The sequence below is a fragment of the Gekko japonicus genome, unplaced genomic scaffold (genome assembly GCF_001447785.1).
Source record: "Gekko japonicus isolate JY-2015 unplaced genomic scaffold, Gekko_japonicus_V1.1 scaffold111, whole genome shotgun sequence".
NCBI classification, from domain to species: domain Eukaryota; kingdom Metazoa; phylum Chordata; class Lepidosauria; order Squamata; family Gekkonidae; genus Gekko; species Gekko japonicus.
The window spans coordinates 1,341,959-1,358,313 of record NW_015171505.1 but is presented as its reverse complement, the minus strand read 5'-3'; the positions used below and the strand labels follow the sequence as shown (position 1 = coordinate 1,358,313).

Sequence of the window (16,355 nt, the reverse complement as noted above, 5' to 3'; positions counted from 1 at the left end):
ACAACCCTGTCTCGACCCTTTCCGAATGTCTATATTTTGAGTCGCGTCTCCATTTATTATAATTTTAGCACATTGATTTTTATAGATTGCTTTAATCATGGTCAGAAACTGCACTCCACAGTTGGCTATAGATAATTTTTGTAATAAGAACTACCAGGAAAAATTATCAAAAGCCTACAGAAGCTCATACCTTGAATTAAACTTTGTTGGTCTTAAAGGTGCCACTGAATAGATATACAAAATGTAATATGGCAATGAAAGACAGAGCGGCCTGTACCTAGGTATACGAATCAATTTATTGAGGCAGTGTTGAGTATCTGGGATATATATCGAAAACAACTAGTACCAGAAATCTCTCATTTTCCCTTCCTATTAGACCAGACGTGGTTTCCTTTAGGGCAACAAAAAATAGATGGTAAATTTTGGAAGGCGCTTAAGATTACTAAGATAATTGGTTTAACAATGGGAAATAAAGTATTAGATAATGAAAAAAGATAGACAAGCTAATGCCATGCTATAGATTTTACCAACTTTGCCATCTAAGTACTACTATTCAGCTCTCAAACTTACTAAAGTCCCCACTAACAGATTTAGAGAGAGTGCTTAGTTCTTGTGAACATAATAAAAAAGGATTAATCTCTAAAATATATAAGATTTTAAGTGAAATAGAATTACCTGGAAAGCTGTCATATCAGGACAAATGGCAAAAAGATTGTAAAATTAGTCTGAATGAAGACATTTGGGGAAAATATCTTTATTTCTATCGTGATTGAAGTTATGTTTTAAATTGATTTGTCTGTGTTTTAAATGATTTATTGTATTTTATCATTTGTAAATTGTATATTGTTCATCAGTTTTGTGGAAGCTGCCCTGAGCCCGCCTTGGCGGGGAGGGCAGGGTAAAAGTTAAAGTAATAAATAAATAAATAAAATGTGGGCATCTATGGATTATAATTCTTCTGTCCTTTTAATAAAATTTCAAACTTTTAAAATCCTTGCTCATTGGTACTACACACCCAAAAGGCTTTCAAATTTAAATAGAAATTTAAGTTGATATTGTTGTGGGCACATTGAAACATATATGCACTGTTGGTTGTATTGCCCCAAAATAAAACAATTCTGTGAAATGATTATACAAAAATATTCTTTGATTACAGGACACACACTTGAACTAACTCCTGAATCTCTATTTTTGAATTCTAAGACAGAATTCAACCCTATTCACGTAGGATAATAATTGTTAATTTATTAACTATAGCTAAAACAACTATTGCTCATTATTGGAAAAACCCAGCAGTTCCCCCAATATTTTTATGGCATAAAAAACTCTGGGAACACTATACGATGGCAAAGATAATGGATTCTTTAAACTACAGATATTTAGGTATACACAACTCAGAGTTTGAAAGTATTTGGTATCCTATTTTAGACTATTTAGAACAGCAAGGTGAAATCTATCTGAATACTTCAAAACTTTTTCTATATTTGTGAATTAGCTATCTAGTACTTATAATTATCTAGGAAAGATGTATGCAAAACTCTAGGAATATTAAATGAATAGGATACCTTATGTTTTTACTATCCAAGAACTATAGATACTGATATAAGAGCTTGAGTAAATGCTAAAGTATGCAGAGGAAAAATGCTGGTTTGTAGTTTTTAAATTTTTAATGTAACACTTTTTAATGTTATATTTATATTGTGTATGTACATGTATACATTTGATATTTTTGGAATTTATATTTTTAAAAAGGTGCCACTGGACTCTAAATTTGTTACAATAGGATACTAAGGGTTCATTGAAGTGGTCTTTACATGATTTTAGCTGCCAGGATGGGCAGGGATCCTGTAGTGGCCTTTACCGATCCCAGGGTCTTGTCAACATCTATCTAGGGTTGCCAAGTCCTCACCTCATGAAGAGTGGGGGGAGTCCAGTGCTGGTCCGGGTGTCCATGTGCGTGCACGCCTCAATTACGTCACCCGGAAGTGACGCAATCACGTCGGGCATGTTGGGGGCGGGGCCACAATCATCCAAGGGAAAACCATAGAATTTTCCCTTGGATGATTGTGGCCCCTCCCCCAACGTGCCCGATGCAATTATGTCACCTCTAGGTGACGTGCTCACGCCGGGCACATCGCGCACTTTGGGGGTGGGGTTCCCCACGAGGCCCAATCCGCCGCTGGCGAGTGACGGGTCTCTCGGGCGGGGGTTTCCACACACCCCCGGGGGGACTTGGCCAGCCTAGAGACCTTAACCCTACTAATGACTGAAATGTGTGTGTGTGTGGGGACGACGACAGGAAAACAGCTAAAAGTGGAAGTCCAGGGAGCAAAGATCTCCTGGGACAATCTATGGGGCATAGGTTGGAGCAGTAACAATGATGTGGACCAGCTGTCCCAAAGCAGATGCCGTGGGTGTCAGAGTTCTCTCAGCCCCACCCACCTCACAGGGTGTCTGTTGTGGGGAGGGGAAGGGAGAAGAGTTTGTAAGCCGCTGTGAGACTCCAAGTGAAGGGCGGGGTATAAATCCAATCTCCTCCTCCTCCTCCTCCTCCTCCTCCTCCTCCTTCTGTGCATGTATTACAACTGACATCCAGGTCAGAATGTAAATATCCAGGTCAGAGTCTGTTCTTGACATTTCATCCACAAAAAACTTGGCAAAAGTATCACAGCTAATTGTGTCTTCCCGAGACAATGAGGGCTCAGAATTTGGCATCAAGCAGTTGCTGAGTTACCTTGAACAATCAGAATGGTTGTGAACTGGCTGATACTATAGTAGCAGAATAAAAATGTTTCTTTGCTGCCATCACTGTTGCTGCATGGGTTTTCCATTGGGCTCTATAGCATAATCTATCAGATTTGGTACTAGTTTGCTGCCAGCATTGTTCTAGAGGTCTCATGGCCCTCTTTAGGTCACCTACCTCCATGGTAAACTGGCCTCTGATATACTGGGAAACAAAAACATCTTGCCTGGTATTTCATTTGCTAGATCTACATCCTGTTGTACAGAGATTGAGGCGTAACACATTTTTTTGAATGTTAGAATACTTAACCATGCAGAGCCTTGGTAGCTCTGCTCCTGTGAATATGGGGCCTTATCCTGTTAAGGTATGAACCTCATCAGCAGAAAAGAGTCCTGGAATCATGGCTGAATATATGTAGGGAATTGCAGCTAGACTGCAGAGTAATGCAGTTCTTTCAGTTAGCTTAACATTGGAATGGTAATTGTGTATTCCCCCCCCCCCCCGCTTTGGAAGCTAGCCAACCCTAGCTTCCATGCCGTGTTTAAGGCAGCAAAACAATCAGGTAATTTTTCTGAGCTCAGGTATAGTATTGTGTGCTGACATTTCTGGCTATTTTCATATAGTTCTACTAAGTGCACATCTGGGATTCTCAAACATGAAGTAAAACTTGTGAGGTAGGCACTGATGGTTGCTAAGAGAGAACCATAACTGTTTGCTCCACTGCCCCAAGCCTAGTTTCTTTTGTTTCATTTGGGTCAGGGTGTAGGGTGCCAAACAACTTCTTGTTGATTTCAGTGCTTGGAAGTAATGGAGCAACTTTTGCGTTTGGGCAGTGGAGTGTTATTTTTATTTATTTTTTTTATTTATCATTGGATTTATATGCCACCCTCCCTGCAAGCGGGCTCAGGGTGGGTCGCCTCAACCAAAGCCCTGGTGAAACAGCTCCATCTTGCAGGCCCTGCAGAATTCCGCTATATCCGGCAGGGCCCTGATCTCGAGTGAGAGCATGTTCTACCAGGCTGGTGCCAGGACAGAGAACACCCTAGCCATGGTTGAAGCTAAGCAGTATGCTGATGACACCCAGCTATATCTGTTGTTGGGCAGCCGGTCTGACTCTGGACTGGAAGATCTGGACCTTGTGTTATAAGCTGTGGCTGGATGGCTTAGACTGAGCCAACTGAAATTCAATCCAATGAAGATGGAGGTTCTGTGCCTAAATTGCAGTGGTCCGGGGTTGGGGATCTCACTCTCTATTTTCAACGGGGCGCCTTTGGTGCCATCGTTGGAGGTTTGGAGCTTGGGAGTGCTCTTGGATGCCTCAACAATGGAGGCCCAGGTAGCTGCCACTGTCAAGTCGGCCTTTTAGCATTTTTGGCTGATCAGGCAGTTGGTTCCCTTCCTTGAACACGGTGACTTGGCAACAGTAATCCATGCAGTGGTCATCTCGAGATTAGACTACTGCAATGGTCTTTACATGGGGCTGCCCTTGTCCCAAATTTGGAAGCTGCAGCTGGTACAGAACACGGTGGCCAGGCTGTTGTTGGGTGTCCCACTGCAAGAACACATCCAGCCTGTGCTGAAAGCACTGCACTGGCTGCCTATAGCATAACAATTCACTTCAAGATGCTGGTTCTTACCTATAAAGCCCTTTATGGTCAGGGGCCTGCATACTTGAGGGACTGCTTTTTCTCACATGTTCCCCAGAGAGTACTGCCTTCAGGGACACAAATCTCCTGGCTCTCCCTGGCCCTAAAGAGGCCAGGCTGGCCGTGACCAGGGCTAGGGTGTTTTCTGTGGCGGCTCTGAGCTGGTGGAATGAGCTCCCCGAGGATATCGGGGCTCTGCAGAATTTATTACAGTTCCACAGGGCCTGGAAGATGGAGTTCTTCCAGCAGGTATTCGCTTGAGGAGCCGCACTTAACATCTTAACATAAAATCAGAGCCTTAACATAAAATTAATGGCTATTATACTGTTTTGATATTCAGTATACCATAAGGCTGTACAGTAGTCGTATAAGTTAGTGCTAACTGGATACCTGTTATGGATAATACTTAAAAACTATGTTTTGTTGCCATATATGTAATATTAGAATTGTTTTATAGTTTTAATCTGTTTTTAAATTTTAATGTAAGCTGCCCATAGCCTGCCTTGGTGGGGAGGGCGGAGTATAAATCTAATAAAATAAATAAGTATAAATAATCTTTCAGGCTGGGGACTACCAGCAGATGTTGCTCAGTATTGTGCAGAGCTCTTCGGGGCACGTAAAGGGAGAGGCAGTCCTGCAGGTACGTTGGTCCCAGGCCACATAGAGGTTTGACGGTTAATACCATAACTTTGAACCAGATCTGGTACTCAATAGGCAGCCAGTGCAATTAGTGTAGCACCAGCCGAATGCGCACCCGCATAGTCGTTGCAGTCAGCAGGCACGCTGCTGCATTTTGCACTAGCTGCAGTTTCTGGGTTAGGCTCAAGGGCTGTCCCGCATAGAGCATGTTACAGTAATCCAGCCTGGAAGTGACCAAGTCCCGAGCAGAGGGATAAAGGAACCAGCTGCCTGACCAGCCGAAGATGGTAAAAGACCCATCTGGCAGCCATGGTGATCTGGGCCTCCATGGTGATCTGGGCCTCCATGGAAAGCGAGGCATCCAGGACCACCTGCAGGCTCTTCACCCTCAGTGCCTATGATAGTGGCACCATGCCAAGAGTTGGGAGCCTGTTTCTGGATCCCACCTCCCTCCCGTGGCTCAGATAAAGGACCTCTGTCTTCATTGGGTTTAACCTCAGCCAACTGAGCCAGCTCCCAAAGCCCTGTCCAAAATTTCTGGGTTGGTGTCTGCCCATCCGACCATCAACAGATAGAGCTGAGTGTCATCAAACAGTTCTAAACTGTATACCTAGAGGCCTAAAATGTATGTTTGGCAGGGGTCATTTCGTAGAAAAAGAGCTAGGGGAACTCATTAGCATAACTCATTAGCATATGCCACACCCCCTGACATCAGGGGCCCGGCGGTGGACCTGCAAGGCCAGCGGGAGTGCGAGGAAGCCCTGCCAAGGCCCTCCCTGGCCCCAGGCAGGCAGGGGTGGGGAGAGGCGGGGAGGAAGCAACTTACCTTCCCTTTTCTCCTGCCTCCTCCTGGCTGAATGAGGGCTGGAAGCCGGGCGGCCGGAAGCAGGGGGCAGGGCTTTGTCATGTGCCCGGCACTCCTGCACCTCACCCGGGGGAACTGCGTTCCCCCGCGTTCCCCCCCGAAATGACCTCTGATGCTTGGCAATTCTTTTCATTCTTGCCTCAGGTGCCCTCAAGAAGGTTGGTGATGTTTTTGGCTTCCATAAAACTATAAAATGAAAGACTAATTTTCTCTCTTCTGTGACTAGCCATGTTGGCAGGCAATACTAAATAATTGTTTGGGGTTTCTTTCGTCTCCCCAAAGTACTTTGGCCAAGCCTCGGTGCTGCAGACAGTAGCTGCTCATTTCACTTCATTTGATCATTTTTAGTTTCACTTGGTGAATGTGCAAGAATTTTGAAAGCCAGCTGAGTCAGCTTTTGACCCCGTGTTTAATGCCTGGCAATTTCGCTTAAAATGAAGGGTGACTCAGGACCTCAGAGTCACTGTGAATAGAGGTGAAGGATGTGAAATTTTGTCTGTTGTTCAGTCTCAGAGAGTTCATAAAAAGAGAGTATAGTTCTTTTAAAAAATTTGATGTCAAGCATTGAGTCATTCTCAAGCATATAGTTTGTCCTGATCCTTACATTTCTCTAATTTAGGGTCCTTGCTCTGTGTAGATCAGTTAGAATTTGCAACAGTGCTAAAATTAGAGTGCTTGAAATCTCCCTTCAGTTCCAGTGAGAAAGCTGGATTATAAATGAAGATAATAAATAATAATGTTGTAATTTGTTTGAGGAAGGCAGCTACACTCTTGTAGCAGTGCTTGCAATAAACAGAGCATGATTTGACAGGGGAACAAACAGTAGCTTAAGGCATTGTTGTTGTTGAAACTTGTCCTTGTTGGGCCCTTAAGGGTAGGGATAGTGGGTTGGGGCTCAGTCTGGCTCCATCGATTTGAAGAGGCTTGTTTCTCCCTTCACCCCTGGCCCTGACACAGCTTTCTTCCCTATCAATGATGTTTGAACAATAGAGGCGGTATTGCCTTGTGTGTGAAAGACAGCAGCTGAAATGTAGGGAATCTGGCATACTGGGAGGAGAGGCTCGCACTGATATGAAAGCCAGCAGATGAGGTAGATAAGGTAGAACACTGTCCTCCAGATCAGGAGCTAGCTTGGTAAACAGAGTGGCTAGACATAGATGGTTGGGGGGTGAATATTAATCTAAGTAACATAGTTTGCTGTGAAGCGAAGGGGCATTGACTATATTTAATGTTAAATTGACAATTATCTAATCTTAAAGTATCCCATAATACAGTTTAAAGAGAAAGAGAAATTGCATCTCAGGTAATCTTCCAATGCACTATGCAAAAATTGCATTATCTTATGAAACTGGAACAGCAATTCTGAAAATTTAATTCTTATCACAAAATAAGCTTGTGCGCATCAAAATGCTTGTTCACGGTCATATAAAAGATCCTGGCCTTCACAGAGTGTAAAGTGTGAAATATGGGCAGAGTGGGTGTTTACTCAAAGAACTTGACCATGAGAAAGTGAGCTATTTAAAATAGTACTCTGAGGACCTAGGGACTGGTTATTCAGCTGTTCACTGTGTACAGGTTGGAATAGTCAGTAGCAACTAAAAGCCCTGTTCTTTTGTGTTTTCTAAAGGTTTCTAAATATAATTGACTATTTTTAAAAAAATAAACAAGAACAAGAGCCAATGTACACTTATAGCTGCTCCTGTGAAGTGTCAAATAGCATCTAGCTCTCTCATAATAGACTGACCTCATTTTTCACACGTATGTTTTGTAAGGTCGCTTCACCTTTCTTGGTTAAGTGTTGTCATGTGCTTCTTGATGAATATATAATTACTACATTCAAGGTCCCAAACAATGCCCTCGTTTCCCTTTGTCTAGCTCTCCTATAAAAGGTTTCTGATCTCTGCCTCTGTGTGCTGGTCTGACACCAATTTCCTTGAACTACTCTCCTCTTAGCTGCTACTAAAATCGGTGTACTCTTTCTTTAAGAAACCAGCTTGCTCAGGATGCCTTAACCTGCTTAACCTAACCTGCTAGCAAGGAAAAAGTTCTTTAAATAATGGATATTAGCTTTTACCAATTAGGATTATAAGCTTCACAAACAGGGTGGAGTTTTCCTGGCTGAGCCAGTCGCTGTTAAGGAGGAGGGGCATAGTGTTCAGGGTAGGTTGCACTGGAGTACAGCTTCAAGTGAAGTTAATCTGGGGTGAAGCAAACAGAAAATTGCAGAGATTTTGTTGGTAGGATTTTTGCTTCTTCTAATTTTCGTATGTTTTCCACTTTGACTCTAAGGCAGCTATGTCTGTGTCTCTTGTCATTGGTTGGGCATTGTTTTTGTGGTGTTTGGAAGGATGTTAAAATTTATGAAGGGAAGCAGAACAAAAGGGATCTTTGGACAGGAAATAATGTGTTGAGAGACAAACTTAACTGAGTTTATTTTTTCATGAACCTCTAGTTAGTTTTCTTCTTTATTCTAAAAAGTGGATTTTGTGGATTTTTTTTACAATGTTGTAGGCTCATAGGTCTTTTTTGTATGACACTGCGTCTCTTAAATCTCCTTGATCTCCTTTTAACCTCTTAACTTCGCTGCTTCTGATGAGAGGGGAAAAACATACCCAATAGCAGCATTTGCTAGGTTGAATAGTGATGGCATCTGCTTTGATCTCATTTTCATTGGTGTGATTTAAATTGTGTTTTGAAGATCGTATTAATATGGACATCATACCAAAAAAAGTATTTCTAAGTCACTGGGGAATTCTGTGCAAATCTTTTGCATTTGTAGTGGGGTATAGGAAAATATAGAAGTTTACATGCAGGGTATGTGCTTTTTCTTAAATTCTGATTTCCTTGAATGAGATTTGTACCAGAAAAAAAGATGCAATTATAGTTTCAATAACTCTCTGCAGGAGTTGCCTCCAAACAATTCTCGAAAACAGTTTGTAGGGTGCATATATTTTCTGTGACTCAAGTATGTTTTTGTTTCATCAGTTGATCCTGACTAGGAGGTGAAGGCTTATACCTCTGTCGGTGTCTCTCAGAGAATACTGACTCTCTGAACATGGTGAAATGCTGCATGTTTGGTATTCTAGAGACAGCTGGTATGTGTGCCTACATAGGATGGACATGATGCTCTCTTTGTCAAGCAAAAATTAGCCAAATGTGAGACTCTTGATTAATGAAAAAGTACATATGAAATTGTTAATTAGTAAAAGCTTATATCAAAAGTGATCCCCTCCTGTCTTGGGAGAGCCAAAGGAGCCATTCTCCTTGACTGTTTGGAGCAAATCTGCTACATGGGGCAGCAGCATCTGGAGACACCCCCCCCCCCACCCACACACACTTGACTCTTTTCTGGCAGTCCTGAGGAAGGAAAGCTGTATGGGAGTAGTAATTATTGCAGACTGCTTTGAGGGGTAGAATGGGGTTCTGGCCTAGTGTTTTCTCCTCTCAGAGTGGCCCTTGTGTAACACTGTTGACTCAAGGAATTTGTTAGGCTTAATACACTTCCAGTTTTAAAACAAAACAAAACAAAAAACTCACAAAAATCAGATGGGGTTTTCCTCTGCAACTGCTCACAGCTGCTGGGATATTACTGTGCAAGGATACTGTTTCAGGGCAACCCATCTGAAAAAGGAACTCAGCCCTGAAAAATAAACAAACTGTTTTCCCGGCATGGTTTTCCTGGCATGGGCTGAAGAGCATCTCTTTGAGAGATGATAAGCATTCTTGTCTTAATTCAAAACTGTAAAAAAGCTGGCATAAGTCTGCCATTCCATCACACCAATTTGACAGCCCCAGAGGTTGGTGCTGGAAAACCCTTGGCTGCTCAAATCTCAGGAGAACACTTCTGTTTTGATCTTCATGTTTGCTGCTTTTGAGGGGTGGATTTTACTCTGTCTTATGTGAAGCAGGAAGTCTTGAGTCTTTACAGGGTGTGTGTGGGGTTTGCACAATGCTTTTCACTGTAGTTATATAAAAGGTAAAGGTTCCCTTGCTCGAAAGCCAGTCGAGTCCAACTCTCGGGTTGCGGTGCTCATCTCCGTTTCAAAGCCGAAGAGCCAGCACTGTCCAAAGACGTTTCCGTGGTCATGTGGCCAGCATGACTAAACACCAAGGCGCACGGAAAGCAATTTCTTGCTTTCGAACTGCTAGGTTGGCAGGAGCTGGAACAAATTTAGAGTCCAATGGCACCTTTAAGACCATCAAAGGTTTATTCAAGGTATGAGCTTCCATGTGCACGCACACTTTAGGTAATAGGATTAGAAGCAAAGCTCTCAGTAGCTTCTCGCACGTTCTTGATTGTACCTGCATGGTACTCATGAGTACCATAAGAGAAGTTGAGACGGGTATTTGATCAAGTGTGCATGCATACGAAAGCTCATACCTTGAATAAACCTTTATTGGTCTTAAAGGTGCTATTGGACACGGCTGACCAACTGGATCGGTCTGAAAATGGTACAGTCAAGATACGAATTCACTGTTTCACTGGCTTTTTTGAGGATAAGGCCTAGTTCTGCGCCTCAAAGAGCTTTGGGCTTGGTGTTTGGTGAAAAGTCTCTCTCTCTCTCTCTCTCTCTCTCTCTCTCTCTCTCTCTCTCTCTCTCTCTCTCTCTCTCTAAGTGGTATTGCATGGAAAACCAGTTAAAAAGGTGAGCGGCTCTTAAATGCCATTTGAGATTTGGAATGGCCATCCACTCTTCAAAGGAATAAGGAAAGCTTGGGCATGTCTAAAGCAGCTCTTGGCATATGTAGCTACTCAAAGAAGGTAATACCCATCCAAAGTCAGAAAAAAAACTTCAAGCTGCAGGTTGCCTAGGAATTTGAGATTTTGCCATCCTTCTCTTCAGATAAACATTTCAGTCTCTCTCTCGTCTCTCCCCCACCTCTCAGCTCATTTTTAGTCTATCTTTAGGATCTTACTCCATTATAAGTCTCTAGATTTCTCTCAGAAGTTATAGCTTTCCAATCCTTCCTTCCTTCTTCTTCTTTTACTGGTTTCTCTTTTTAAGTTTTAAAGTCTTAATTCTGTGTCTTTTTTCTTTATAGTTATAGAAGTTGTTTTCTGGGAGTAGCCATCTGTAGTCAATTTTTGAAGTGGTTTGAAATTCCATAAATTGCTTTTTCTCTCTCTCTCTCTGGGTCGGTGTATAAATCAGTGTTTTGAGGGCTTCATCAGTATTGGTATCTTTATAGAGTCTCAGGTGAACTTCTACGAAAGTTTTATTATTATTTTTTGAGGTGCTGGTTCCATTTTTGTAGACTATATCAGTTAGATTATAGGTTTCTTCTATATCTTCTATATAGAAGTATCCTTGCTTCTCCTCCTTCCATTGTGGCTGGCCTTCCTCTATCTTGCTTGATGTTTGTTGTTGCAATGGATCCATTTTGTCTTGCTTAGAGGCCAAAAGTTCTTTCACTGCTGTGTTTACAGCAGCAATAATCGAGTTTTGGATTCAAATTTTGAGGTCTTGAGACAAAGATACAACCTCTGACATCATAAGTTGTGATCTATCTGTGTCATCCATTTTTAAAACCATATGTTAAAACCAAAGAATCTCAAGGTTCTTTTTCTGCACAATTTTACAAATTACACCCACTGATATTTACAAAACATAGCTGTTTTAGTCATATTAGAGACAGAGTTCAAGAATCTTATCAATTGGTTACATTACAGAAGAAGACAATCAAAACAAAACGTACTTTACAGTTGAACAAACATAAACATAAGATGTTGTGAGAATATAATGTATAAAGAGTTCAGGGTAAGATCCAGTTCTCCTTCCTTTAAAAAATACTCCAATTATTAAAGTATAATTGCTTATATTCCTTATTAAAATGGAGGTAAAGCTTTATAAAGTCTTGCTGTTATTCCAGATTCTTTGCTTATATCTCCAGACAAAAGGAAGAGAAAAAGGGACTATACATTTCTAGATCACTAAAGTCCAAAAACAGCTGAAGCCAATTCTTCTCCAATTTTTTATTCCACGGGAGAAATTATTACAGTCTCAGACAAAAGCCTTCTCTTTACTTTTTTGCCCAGGAAGCCATTTAAAAATCACTTGAATTTCTTTTCGTGGCTGCTGCTGGAGGAAGGGGGCTGGGACTGGAAAGAGTTCTTCACCCCTCCCTTTCTCTTTTTAAACTTTAAAGGGGCTTTATCATTAAGTAGGTAGATTTTCTGTTGTTGTTGCTTTTAAGCGTACTCACGGTGTTGTTCTTCATCGATGTTATGGATGAGGTTCCAGTGTCTTCCCCTCCGGGGTAGTCACAACTTGACGCCCATGTCTGACATGGGCGCACTTGGTCGACTCCTGCATTGGGGCGCTCTCAGATTTTCACCCGCTTGTTGCCGCACATGAGGGATGCAAGTCAAGCCCCTTGCAATGAGCTTCTTTTTGAGAGTTGGAGTTCGGGATCCCCCAAACCCCTCTAAAAGAACCGCCGAACTGGCTGTCACACGGGAGCTCTCCCCGGTGCGACCGTTCTCGTTGCGCCAAAGCCCCACCCTCCCAATTCCTTCTTGAAGCCATCCATGCTTGTAGCCGCCGCCACCTCCTGTGGCAGTGAATTCCATGTGTTAATCACTGTTTAGGTGAAGAAGTACTTCCTTTTATCTGTTCTAACCCGACTGCTCAGCAATTTCACTGAGCGCCTACAAGTTCTTTTATTGTGAGAAAGGGAGAAAAGTACTTGATGCAGTATCATTTTAATTTCTGAGAAATAATGTGTGGAATTTTATACTTTACCAAAACAATAAACAAGACTTCTGAGTCAACCAAACGGTTAATTACATCAAAGATTTGGATGACTCAGTCATGAACAGAAAGATCAGTTTTGAGTTCAGTCTAAGTTCCTAGTTAGATCAGGGAGATGCAGGTTCAACTTCCTTCTCAATGCTTGTTAGATGATCTTGGATCAAGTAACTGTAGCTTCCTGTCCTTCAACTACAAGTTGTTAATGATGTTCAATGGTGGCAGTGGTTCCAAAAGCCTGGTGGAAGAGCTCTGTTTTACAGGCCCTGCGGAACTGTAAGAGGTTCCGCAGGGCCCTGAACTGTTCTGGCAGCTCATTCCACCGAGAATGCCCTGGCCCTGGTTGTAGAAAACCTGGCCTCCTTAAGACTCAGGAGGGCCAATTGGTTCTGGGCCCCTGAACGTAGTACTCTCTGGGGAATATGTGGGGAAAGGCGTCCCTCAGATATGTAAGCCCCTGACCATAAAGGGCTTTAAAGGTAAGAACCAGCACCTTGAAACGAATTTGGTATGCTATGGGCAGCCAGTGCAGTGCTTTTAGCACAGGCTGGATGTGCTCCCGAATTGGGAATCTCATCAACAGCCTGGCCACAGCATTTTGCACCAGGTGCAGCTTCTGGATTTGAGACAAGGGCAGCCCCATGTAGAGAGCATTACAGTACTCCAATCTTGAGGTGACCATTGCATGGATCACTGTTGCCAAGGAAGGAAACCAACTGCCTGATCAGCCGGAGATGATAAAAGGCCGATTGGCGGTGGGTGCGGCCTGGGCCTCCATTTGTCAAGGAAGCATCCTAACCTCTGGCACTGGCTCCAAAGGTGCCCCATCAAAGATCGGAAGCGGGATCCCTACCCTCAGACCGCCCCGGCTCAGGCAAAGGACTTCCATCTTAGTTGGATTCAGTTTCAGCCAGCTTCAGCCTAAGCCAATCAGCCATGGTTTGTAAAGCCTGGTCCAGATCTTCCAGCTTTAAGGCAGACCAATCGCCCAACAACAGATTGAGCTGGGTGTCATCTGCATACTGGTGACATCTCAGCCCATGCCTCCGGACAATCTGGGCAAGGGGTTAAGTGTTAAGTGTGTGGACTCTAATCTGGGAGAACCGGGTTTGATTCCCCACTCCTCCACTTGCACCTGCTGATGCGACCTTGGGTCAGTCACAAGCTCTGGCACGGCAGTTCCTGAAAGAGCAGTTTGTATCAGCGTTCTCTCAGCCCCACCCACCTCACAGGGTGTCTGTTGTGGGGAGGGGAAGGGAAAGGAGTTTGTAAGCCACTCTGAGACTCCAAGTGAAGGGTGGGGTATAAATCCAATTTCTTCTTCTTCTTAAAGAACATCGGGGACACACACAGCCCCTTGAGGCACTCTGCACTCTAGTGGGTCCCTCTGGGATAGTTGACCCCCTAGTGCCACCCTTTGTCCCTTACCTTGGAGAAAGGAGACAAGCCACTGCAAGGCCAGCCCCTGAATCCCAGTGTCGGCAACTAATTTAAATCCTTCCAAAATACAATTTTGCACTGCTCCAGCCGGCTGCCACAGTGAAGGAGGATGCCAGGCCCAGCAGTAGCAGCTGCCGGCAGCTACTGTGGGCCTGACACCAGAGGACACTGGCAGCTACTATAGGCCCAGCCTCAGCAGAGGGCACAGGCAGCTGCTGCGGGCCCAGGTGCTGCAGTGGTGGATACCAGCAGCCACTGTAAGCTTGGCTTTGGGACAAGAGGGTGCCAGCAGCTGCTTTGGCAGCCACTCCAGGTCCAAGTACTGCAGCAGCAGATGCTCATAGCTGCTGTTGGCCCAGGGGTGACAGTGGCAGTCATCGGTTGCTGGGCTCAGTGTTGGGTGGTGGGGCCTGGAGCCTCACCAGCTCAGCAATGGGGGGGGGGATAAGGGATTCCCCCCCATGAGTCTCGCAGGCCCTCTACTTGTCTGCATATCTGATAGAGAAGTCTACTGCCCACCTGCGGATATCTAAATCTGCAGATTGGGGCAGACCAACGCTAAAGAGATTGTCCTGCAAACTTGGGAGACCCACTAGGTTTGCAAAAAAATCTGAAAATCTAACAAAAATATATTGGGGATTTAAATTGGCCCCCATTTTTAAAAAAACATTGTTTGTGCATACGCAGACAATGCTCTTACTGGTATAACTGGCTGTGTCTGCTGCAAGGGGCCCCTTCAGGCCTGGCTGCTGCGGTAGAGGACCTATAGAGAAGCTCTGGGCCCTGCTGCCATGGCAGAGGTCACGCTCTGGGTCTCACCATGGCAGTGGCAGGTGTTAGAAGCTGCTCCGGTCCTAGCCACCATGGCAGAGGATGTTGGGAGCTGCTCTGAGCCCTGCTGCCATGACAGAAGACAGACTCTGGGTCTGTCTGCTGTGGCAGCAGATGCTGGGAGCTGCTCCAGTCCTAGCTGCTGTGGTGGAGGACACTGGGAGCTGCTCTGGGCCCAGCTGCCGCAGAGGATGATGCCAGAAGAGGCACCATCCCAGGCACCATCTCTGCTGCTGATCTCAAAAGTGGGTGGTGAAGTTCAAAGCCGCTGTCTGGCTAGGCAATGTAGGGGGGAGATGGGATTAACCCCCCCACACACACACACAAATCTCGCCAACAGTTTAGGCCATGTGGGGGAGAGAGAGATGGTGGGCCCGGCAGCAAAACCCCAACGCTGCACTGGGCTTGCTGGAGGTAGACATAGCTGCTCTGAAAGTGATGGGGGGGGGGATGGAGATGCAGTGGGCCTGGCAAAGGAAATAGGGAGCCATGCTGGGCTCTGGCAGTGGGGGCAGGGAGTAGCTGAATCTGTGCCAGGCTCACCTTCAGTGGAGGTGATGTAGGGTGGGAGCCATGGCAGGCTGAGAACAGCAGCGATGAAGGGAAGGGACAACAGCTGAGAGAGAGAAGGAATCCCCCCCCTGAGTATCGTGGGTTACCCCCCCCCCTGAGTATCGTGGGTTACCCCCCCCTGAGTATCGTGGGTTCCCATTTGTTCTATCTAAAGCCTGGTTGGTTAATAATGTTAGGAGCTGGTAGAATTTCTGTCTACTTGGCCAGCTTCAGTTTTGCATTCCCAAAGAGACTGCCTCTCAGAAATCCTCTTCTTCCGGTCCACCCATACATAAAATTACCGGTACTGCTGCAGAGGTGCTGTTTTTTGCATTCAGCTCTAGTAGAAAAATATTGATATATTTACCAAATTTGTAACTCTGCCTTTCTCCCCCATGAGTACTATTAAGATGGCTTGCAGTTAAAAACAAGTGTTATCAAAACATCATCATAAAAACAATTAACACCCAAACTAAAATATGTATTTTTAAAATACAGGAAAACTGCAATTAAAACATCGGGCTGGGAAGGAGGGAACACCACATTAAACAAAGATCTTCATCTGCTGGTGGAAGGCAGTGACAGAAGGGGGACAGGCAATATCCCTGAGGAGAGAATTCCATTGTTTTGGTATCATGACTGATGAGGCCCTGTCTTGAGTTGCCATCCACTTTATCTCAGAGGGCAGGGACACACAGGGCCTCGAAAAATGACTGTAGCAGTTGGGTATGTATGGCAGTAGCCAGTCCTTTAGGTATACTGGTCCCAAGCTATGCAGGGCTTTTAACGTTAACACCAGCACCTTGAATACTCAGCTCACAGTCCCTGAAGAAAGAAATAAGTGTGTCATGTACAGGCAATGTCAAATTTAGTATTGGGGCAAAGTTCTG

The 16,355-nt window shown here is 44.3% G+C and overlaps 1 protein-coding gene across 3 annotated transcripts in view; it reads left to right on the top strand.

The window, feature by feature from the left end:
* Positions 1-16,355, top strand: part of ZFAND6 (zinc finger, AN1-type domain 6) — a 139,325-nt gene that overhangs the window by 22,070 nt on the left and 100,900 nt on the right. The window contains exon 1 of one of the 3 annotated variants that reach the window (XM_015419251.1): positions 8,058-8,130. The exons of the other annotated variants lie outside the window; for them this stretch is intronic. The gene's annotated coding sequence lies outside the window, so the exon portion shown is untranslated. Of the gene's footprint in view, positions 1-8,057; positions 8,131-16,355 lie in introns of those variants that run through there. 3 annotated transcript variants of the gene reach the window in all.